Genomic DNA, 9,389 nt, shown 5'->3' on the forward strand with positions numbered 1-9,389 from the left:
TGGGAATGGAAAATGAAGAAAATGTTCTCTGGACTCTTTAAAACACACATGCAACTGGATCCATGAGGCAAGGCTGAAATAACAGCAGCCATTTTTTGTGACGGTTTGAGGATTCCATCTCTCTAGGTTAGGTTTATGCATTGTGTAATCACAGTACAGCGTCATTGATCTAGAAAATGGTAAATAACTTGAAACCATGATAACCAGCAGCTTTGTGTGAGAACAAAATCCCTAATGTTAACATTACTGCTTACATCCCCAACCATCTGGAGTAGAATTTATCATCAATTCTTCACTAAACCATTGTTAAATACGACCTCTAATTATGATTACCGGAGAATTCAAGCTCCTTCCAAAGGAAGCTAAGCATGTGTGATGTGGAAACATTCATAATGCATGTCTCCCGAGGTGAAGACTGGCCTCTGAAATCCTGACCAGTACTGGGGATAACCCCCTCCAGAAGTAAGGATGCCCAGATCTCCACAAACTTCTCCTCAGAGATCCACAGCAACTGGGGTAGTCATATCCAAATGGCAGGCTTCTGCCCACCAGTAATCTGATTATTTTCCTCTCAAAAGAAATAAGAAAACTTTGTATTACCAACAGAAAGCAAAGGGCTTTCATTCTCATGGGTTTACACAATAGTAATTTGAAATTATTGATTCAGTGTACATTATCAAATTTAAAATTTTTAATCATATAACCTACTGGATCTACTTACCCTTCTAGAATAAAAAGAAGCCTTTAAATTGCATGTGACTTCCTGAAGATCTTCCTTCCATTAAAAATAAATATTCTACCTACTAGTTGGTACCTACTAAAAAAAAATTTTTTTTTTAAGTCTCTCATGCTCTGGGTTAAAATAGCCAACCTTTGCTGCTTGTAATATAATAGACTTGTCAACTGCTTCCCCTTCCCTCTTTGTCAGTCTAGATTATAGCCAGTCTCTTTCTTCAAGGTCAGTTTAAATTTCTTGTCCTCTTAGAGCTGTACTGTGAAGACTCCATCTCTTAACCTTCAATTCTGGTGCTCCCACTCGCAATGTTCCAGTTCCCTCCCCTTCCCAGTCCCCAAACATGCACTCTGGAACCTCATGGAGGTCTCCAGCCTGTATTTTCTCCCAGCTTTCACCTCCTTTCCTGCTTCACTTCATTGTCTTATCAGCTAAATCCATCTTTTGGATTGTTCTTTTGCCACTGTCCACAAACCCCTGAACCTCTGCCCTAACCTCACAGCAGAACTCCAACCCTGGGTAACCCAGCTGACCACTCCCATTGCACTCATAGGCCACTTAGTGCTTCTGGAGAACGGCCTTTTTTCCTATTCATACCAAACTATTTATGATTCCTTGTTATGTTTCTTATCGGGCCATATAATCTTCCACATATTCTTCTTACCTGAGACCCATTTTTCTTCCCCTATTCTTTGTTAACCCTATTCCTAGGTCAAGACTTGTTCAGGAATGCAGCCTCAGAGAAGCAGCTCCTGCTACCTGCTAACTGCCCCATTTAAATGTTCTCCTTCCATACTTTACATCATGCCTCTATGGTAGTGTTTCTCTAACTCAGCAGTAATTAGTGGTTTCCCCCATCTATCTTTCCCATTAGACTGTGAGTTCCTGAGGGAAAGAATCCTAGAGAGATAGATTCCAGCCTGATACCAAAATTACCCGAGGTGCTTTTAAAGTATACATCCCCAGATGTTACCTAGATTTACTGCATCAGACTAGCTGGAGGTGAGATCCAAAAGTCTGTATTTGTAAGAGCTTCCTTAGTTGATTTTGGTAATCAGCAAGATTTGATTATACTTGCCTAGAGTACAGTTTATAGTACCTAGTTACAAAACAGTTGCCCACTAAATATTTCAGAGCAGGACAAAATGGAAAAAGAGATGGGGAGGAAGACAGCTTCCTAAATGACTTCCAATGATCTCCACCCCCTGGCTGCCACACCATCTGTAATCCCCTCTCCTTGTATATAGCCTGGTTCTAATGACTTGCTCGCAATGACTAGAGTAAGACAAAGGTGATGAGACAGCACTTCCAATTTTAGAACCATCAATAAATTAACATTATATATTAAATAAGGTGTCTTCAAACTCACAAAAATCAAGGTTACGTATAGACTGGATGATGACAATATGACCAGAGGCTCACAGGAACCTAACTCTGTATTTCCTCCAAGAGTAATGATTCAATATTCACTAATTCTGTGGTGACTTTATAGAACATGACTACCACAGGTCATGAGAATCAATTATAGTATAAAATTTGCTAAACAACATCCATCCATTTGTTTATTACAATACGATTTAAATGGGGTGATGGTAAGATCTCAGTGTCTTAGTAGGATAAGGTATAAATATGAGGATGGAGAAGTGAATGTGAACTATTCTTTCTATAACATCAGCAAAGGGAAGAAAAGATAGGATGGTTGCCAGATGGAGAATGAGGCCAAGACTATTCCATATAATGAGCATATGTGTACATTGAAAGATGATGCAGTTCAGTAAGATGTTAAAGATAGAGGGAAAGTGGAGGTAATTATGGATCAAATCCTAAACAATCTGGGGAAAAGTAGTATCTATAATTAGATGGTAGATTGTCCTTGAAACCAGGGATAGTGCTACTTTTGTGAGCACGTGGGTGATTTTGGTAATCAACAAGATTTATTTATACTTGTCTAGAGCCCATTTAATAGAACCTAGTACAAAACAGTTTTCCCCTTTGACAAAGAAGAGAGTCAGAGAAGGAGCACCGAGTGCCTAGATAACATTGCAAATGGAGAACAGAATGTTGAGAAGTTTATACTTGTGATGATTGATTTTATTTAATGCGATTTCCTGAGGAAAGAAAAGGAGGAAGAGTAGAGGAATATGCCAGCGTGGCAAATTCTTAAATGATAAGAGTGAATTTTGACTGGTCAAAAATTACATAATTTCTTTTGATACTGATCCTTATATAAGACAAGGTACTTGCTTTTCCTATAAAATAAAGTTTTGAGTTCTAGTAAAGATTTCTTCTTTACAAAGTGCATCCTTTAATTTTCTTGTCTATGCAATATTGGTTTAGTTGTTCTGCAAGTATTCTTTAAGCTCTCTTGTGTCTATGACAGATCTCTAAAGTCACACCTACCTATTTAAACTGGAAGAATAGCAGAGACCAGCACTCAGTGTTAAGGCGTCCGGTTGGTACCAATTATCTGGAAATTAGTTTCTGCAGATATATCCTTAAATAGTGCCATTTTAAATGAAAATGTTAGCAGTCACCCAAAAGCAAGAAGTTTTTCAAATTTATAAATTAATTTTTTGAAATTATGACTAGGTGTGAGAATGAAAATGAACTGAACAAGACATGTTATTCAACATCTATATATGAATGGCATTTTTAATACCAATAATAATAGGAAAAAATGCATAGAATATCTTCAGATCCCAGTCTTTAGAGGACTTATAATCCAGTTGAGGACATAAGATACATAGGCATAAAAAGATAATCTAAACTTTAAAATGACACATGGACAATAAAAAATTTTATGAACCCGACATGAATAGGTATAGCACTGAAGAGGGGCCATTACTGTGTGCCAGAGTGATTGAGAAAGTTGGTGTTTAAGTGAGGTTTTGAAAGATGAAACAATTTTCAAAAGTAGAGAGGGAAAGTATATAACATTCATGTCAAAGGAAATGTTTTTTTAATGCAAGAAGTATAAACTGTGTCATATTCAGAATCCCATAACTAGACAATTTGTCTCACATACAGATTGGAACACCTACTACAGTCCAATCCTGTTCTAGGGGCTAGGATATCACAGGGAAGAAGTCAAAGAAGTCAGAGGAGGCTCCACCTCACAGGGAGCTCATAGTCCAGTGGGTAGAGTCAGATAATAAAAAAAATAAACAGTAATAATTTCAGATAGTGGTAAGTTCTGCAAAGAATGTAAAACTTGCCTATAGAATAGAAAGTGTACAGAACACTAGCTTAGATTGGATGGGCAGGGAAGACCTCCCTGGGAAGGCAGCACTTGACCTGAAATCTAAATGACCAAAAGGAGCCAGCCATGTGAAGTTCTGGGGAACCAACACTCCAGTCAAAAGTGACAAAAGGACAGAGCAATGGGGAGGGAACAAGCTGGCATGTTAGGAACAAAAACTTCCAGTGTGATGGAGCACAGCGAGATGTAGAGAGAATAATAGCAGAGGAGGGAAGTCAAGTCATGCAGGATCTTGAGATCATGGTATGAATGTAGACTTGAATCTAAATGATACAAGGAGTCATTGGAAGGTTTTAGAAGGAGAGTGCCATACTCTGACATATATGGCTTAAAAATTCCTCTTTATATGTGGAAGTTGAAATGTTGGAAGGAAAGCACAGAAACAGGAAAATGTCTAGGAGACTACTAGCATCATCTAGTAAGAGAGGATAGTAACTCACATTAGATGGAAGCAGTGGATGTGACAGGAAATTGTCCCACGTGGGTGTATTTACAGGTAACCTGAATAGAACATGCTGATGGGTTGCTCATGTCGGGTCATGAGGAAAGTGTAGGAACACAGGATGACTTCTAACCTTTTAACCTGATGGTAGATGGTGATGACATATCCTGGGATGGGAAAGCCTGGGGAGGAGCAGGTGAGGGAAATAGGAATCACAGTCTTTTTGGATATATATTACGTGACACATTTATACCTAAGTTGAGATGTCAAGTAGTCTGTTCAATTTGAAAATTAAGTGCTACATGATAGGGTTACAAATGAGTGTTACCAAGGTACAGAAAAGTTGGTACAGATTGTACAAACCTTGAATAAATGTTGAGAATATGATCTTTAATTTGGAGGAAGAAGAAGCCATTAAGTGTCTCTATGCAAATAGTGACATAGATATTTTTAGCAAGGTTTATAAAACCACAAGGTGTAGGACTGAAGAGTCTAGAGGTGGAGCAGCCCATTAGAAGGTAAGTGAAGCCATCCATACTTAAGAGGATTAAAGTTATTTTCCATAGAAACGTAATTTAATCTGGAATACTAGCAAAAGAAAATGAAAAAATATTTTCTGACTATGACCTTAAGGAGGCCATAAAATTCAGATGTTTTCCCACAATTTTGTGGCATGGCCCACTGTTTTTCAGCAAATGGACTATAAACATGACAGTTTCTATATGTACAGTTGATTCAGCCATCATGATAGTCAAAATCCCTATAAAACCAGCTAACTCTGTCAACCCATTTTCTACAATCTGTTTTGCCCACGTTTTACAACCGACCTGACCAAAGTGGTATTCCCATATACCTTAGCCTGACCTGTGTGAAAATGGACAATCACTTGCCCCTCACCCAGCTCACCAGGACTGATGCAGCGGCTGTTCCTGGGCAGTTAAATCTCAAGTGCAGAATTAGAAATCAGCATGCGTCCTGCTCTACAGTCACCAGCTCTGAATTTATTTTCCCATCTCTCTTATTTTCCTCCCCTTTTTTTCTGTCCATCTTCAAACTGTGGCCTCTATTCTCTAAGTTTCTAAAGTGAGTAGAAAAAAAAATACAGAAGATGTCCTTCTGAGTGGATTGAAGAATCATGCCAGCGGGGGGAAAAAATCATGAAATTTTTTTCAAACATCTGCAAGTAGAAACAAGTTCCAAACATGGTTATTCCCTAAACATTCACAGCAGAAATATTCCCCGATCTCCCTAACTCAACTCTGGGGCTGGTGACATTAGGAAAGACTGAAGGAATTGCAAATAACACTATTCTGTCTCATGTTTTTTTTAGTTTTTGTATATCCACACGTTTTTCTGCCCATGCTAGTAAATGAACAAAGGTAGTCAAAAGAAATAATTTAAACACTTTTTTCCTAGACTTGTACACAACTTTCTTGACACATTAAAAATAATCATGAAAATCATATGTATAGCTATAAAATACTGCAAAAGTCCACTTATCTCTCTGAATGACACCTCTCTCACCTGCAAAAGTACTATATTGATTTTGCCTTCACAGAATTTTTGAGAGTATTAATATTTTTGTGCTGAAACTGGTAGAATACTACACAAACACTATTTAATATTATATCATGAAACAGTAAAGGAAAAGAGCTTAATAAGTGTAGAATTTCTACATAGCCCCTGTGAGATAAACTGCCTTTTAAATAAAAAGGTAATAACACATCAGTTCAAATTATAAAATTAAAATAATTACAGTTAACACAACCTATTAACCAAGTGGTAAGTGGCCTATAAAATGATGCCCGTCTCCTGGTATTTACAACTTTGCATTATTCCCTCCCCTTATATGTGGGCTGGACCTAGTGACTCACTTGTGAAGTCAAAAGTGATGGGATATCCCTTCCAACATTAGGTTACAAAAAGACCCTTACCTATCCTGTTCACTCTGCCTCACTCTCCAGGTGCTCACTCTGATGGAAGCTAACTGCCATGATGTAAACTGCCCGGTGGAGAACTCCATGTGGAAAAGAACTGAGAGAGGTCTCTGGCCAATGACCAGCAAGGAACGGAATCCTGCCAGCAATCACATGAGTGAGCTTGAAAGGATATCCTTCCCCAGCCAACGTGTTGATTGCATCCAGGGAAAGATCCTGAGTTGCACCCAGATTCTGGACTCACAAAAACTGAGACAGTAAAATTCGTTGTTTTAAACCATGACGTTTTGGAGTAATTTGTTACACAGCTATTGGTAACTAATGCAATCCATAATTAGCTGTGTCCATGGAATAAAATTGTGAGTAAACAGATTTCAATGTTTTTAAGTGATGGCTTATAATTAGTTATCAATTTTCAGTGATTTTGATTGATAGTCCAGGCCCTACAGTACACAAGCAAACAGAACTCCTTGGAATAGAAACAGACTCTAAATGGGCTATCTTGTTTTGTCAAAGGAAATTTATTCCTATCAACTTATTTTATACATGGAAATTCACAAATCTATGCCTAATCTATGACCCTTCTGTAAGGATAGATACAGAAGAATAGATCCTTCTGTAAAACTTTTGCCAAAACTTCTGCCAACCTAGTATATGTCACTAAGGAGCCAAGACATTTCCAACACACCAAGGCTGGATACTTAATCCTCTCTTGATGAAACTGTCTGCTTCCTTCTACTAAAAACTGGAAGCTCATAATCATATTTTCATTTGCCGTGACTGCTAGAAAATTTAAAATTAAGCTTACTAGGGAAAAATAATAAAATTTAAAATTTCTGTCCTTTGAATCTCTAAAGTAGAATAAGTAGTAGGCTAAAGACATGCATTATTAAACCACCAGTTGGTTTTATCAAGAGGGCATGAAAATTCCTTTTACCTTCATTCTCTCTTCTGATAATTAGTTGTAGCTTGTCGGAAGTATTTTTGAAACAAGCATCTTTCCTCTTTCGTAGCAAAAAGATTAATATTAATCTTCTGTTCCCCACTTGCAAGGTAAAGGAACTCACTAAAACTGTATCTTGAGATCAACAGCAAAGTTGAGGAATCACAAAAACCAGATAGACCACACCCATGCCTCGAACTTGAATCTACTAAAATGCCAACTTTAGTCTCCTGGACAAAAGATGTCTGGGCTTTGACCAACACCCGATGATATATGTGGGGACCCAAATGGTATAGAAATCAGAGAAGAATGTAACTGACAATATGAAGAAAGAGTGAATCTCTGCTTCAGGAAGTATCACACAACACTAAACAATATAAATCAAAGCTGTACAATTTCCAAATAATTGCCAAAATATCTAAAATTTTTTTATTTTTCTGGGCAGTATACTGTATATCTATTTAAAGGAAATATTCCATCATTTAATGACTAAGGAATATCTACATATGACTCTTTTTCATACGTGTTAATTAGGTTCCAGCTGAGACGTGGATGCGACAGAAACAGGCCTTTCATCTAGCCTTTTCTAAACACACCTCCCGCCCCCCACCACTCCCTGACAACAATTTCTGTCCCAGTTTTTTCAGTATACTTTGGCTCTGGGATATCCTTGGAGACAGACTTAGATGACAAGTCTTAGTAACAGATGTGACCACAGTTAATTCCTCTCTTCATTGTTATGATCACAAGCTAGAGTTGTGAATTGACTATTTTTTTAGGAACAGTTTAAGATAAAACTTTGCCCGTATTTATTTAGTAAATGAGAATTCCTGCATTTCAAGTACTACTTAAAGTTGAAGACAGTTTTGAATCACTGAACCACCCGCACATTTTATTTGCTTCTGAGTCCAATTTAAGTTGAAGTAGCAAAAATATTATCAAATATTAAAGAAGAATAAATTATATTACCTCTGGATGGGAGCATTCTTCCTACTAAATCTACCACATGTCCCAAATTATATAAAACTTGCTGTTATTTTGAATAACACAGTAATGTTGACTTTGGTGGAGTACAGTGCAGGAGGCAGGACCAAGTCTTAGTGATTTCCCAGCCACCTAGGAAAACCTACATCCAACACACAGTTCAATGACTCCATTGAATTCCCACTGGAGTTGTATTCATTTGCTAGAACTGCCATAACAAAGTACCACAAACTGAGCAGGTTAGATGACATAAATTTATTGTCTCATGATTCTGAGACTAGAAGTACAAGGTCAAGGTATTAGCAGGACTGTGATTCTTCTGAAGGCACTAGAGAAAGATTTGTCCCAAGACTCTCTCCTAGCTTCTGGTAGTTTCTTGTCTTGTGGCAGCATAACTGCCTGTGTGCCTGCCTGTTTCCAAATTTCCTCCCCTTTTTAAGGACACCTGTCATATTGGAATAGCAATCCACTCTACTCTAGTATGACCCCATCTTAACTAGTTACTTCCGCAACCACCTGATTTCCAAATAAGATCACATACTAGGGGTTAGGACTTCAATATATGAATTGGGAGAGAGGGATACAATTCAAACCATAACAAAGGTCACTGAGCATTTTTGCTAATAAGTTATTTTGGCAAGCCTTGACAGACCACAGTGGCTACTTTAGAAAGGTGATGTTGTAAGAAACATTCCTGGAAGAGAAACCGGACCTGGTAGCCAAGACAGAAGGGGGAGATTTATTTATGGAGAGGCTATCCTAATACCTCTTTAAAAGTCAGAGGTAAGCCCTAGGATGAAACTGAGCATTGAGTAGGGCACAGGGAAATGGGGCAGAAAAGAAGAACGAGCTGACTCATAGATTTTAGGAAATATTAGAACCACTTAATTTTTCAGATGAAGAAACTGAAGCCAGAGACCTAAAGGCACACAATTAATCAGTAACAGAACTAAGACTAGATACCAGATGTGCTGACATTGTCATGCCCTTTTCTCTACACTATAAAGATTAGAACGGCAAAGTGAGGCCAGGACATCCAGGCTCAAATAAAGTACTAACCCACAACATAATTATTTATCCTTCTACGTCTA

This window comes from Acinonyx jubatus, chromosome B2, assembly GCF_027475565.1.
Source record: "Acinonyx jubatus isolate Ajub_Pintada_27869175 chromosome B2, VMU_Ajub_asm_v1.0, whole genome shotgun sequence".
NCBI lineage: Eukaryota > Metazoa > Chordata > Mammalia > Carnivora > Felidae > Acinonyx > Acinonyx jubatus.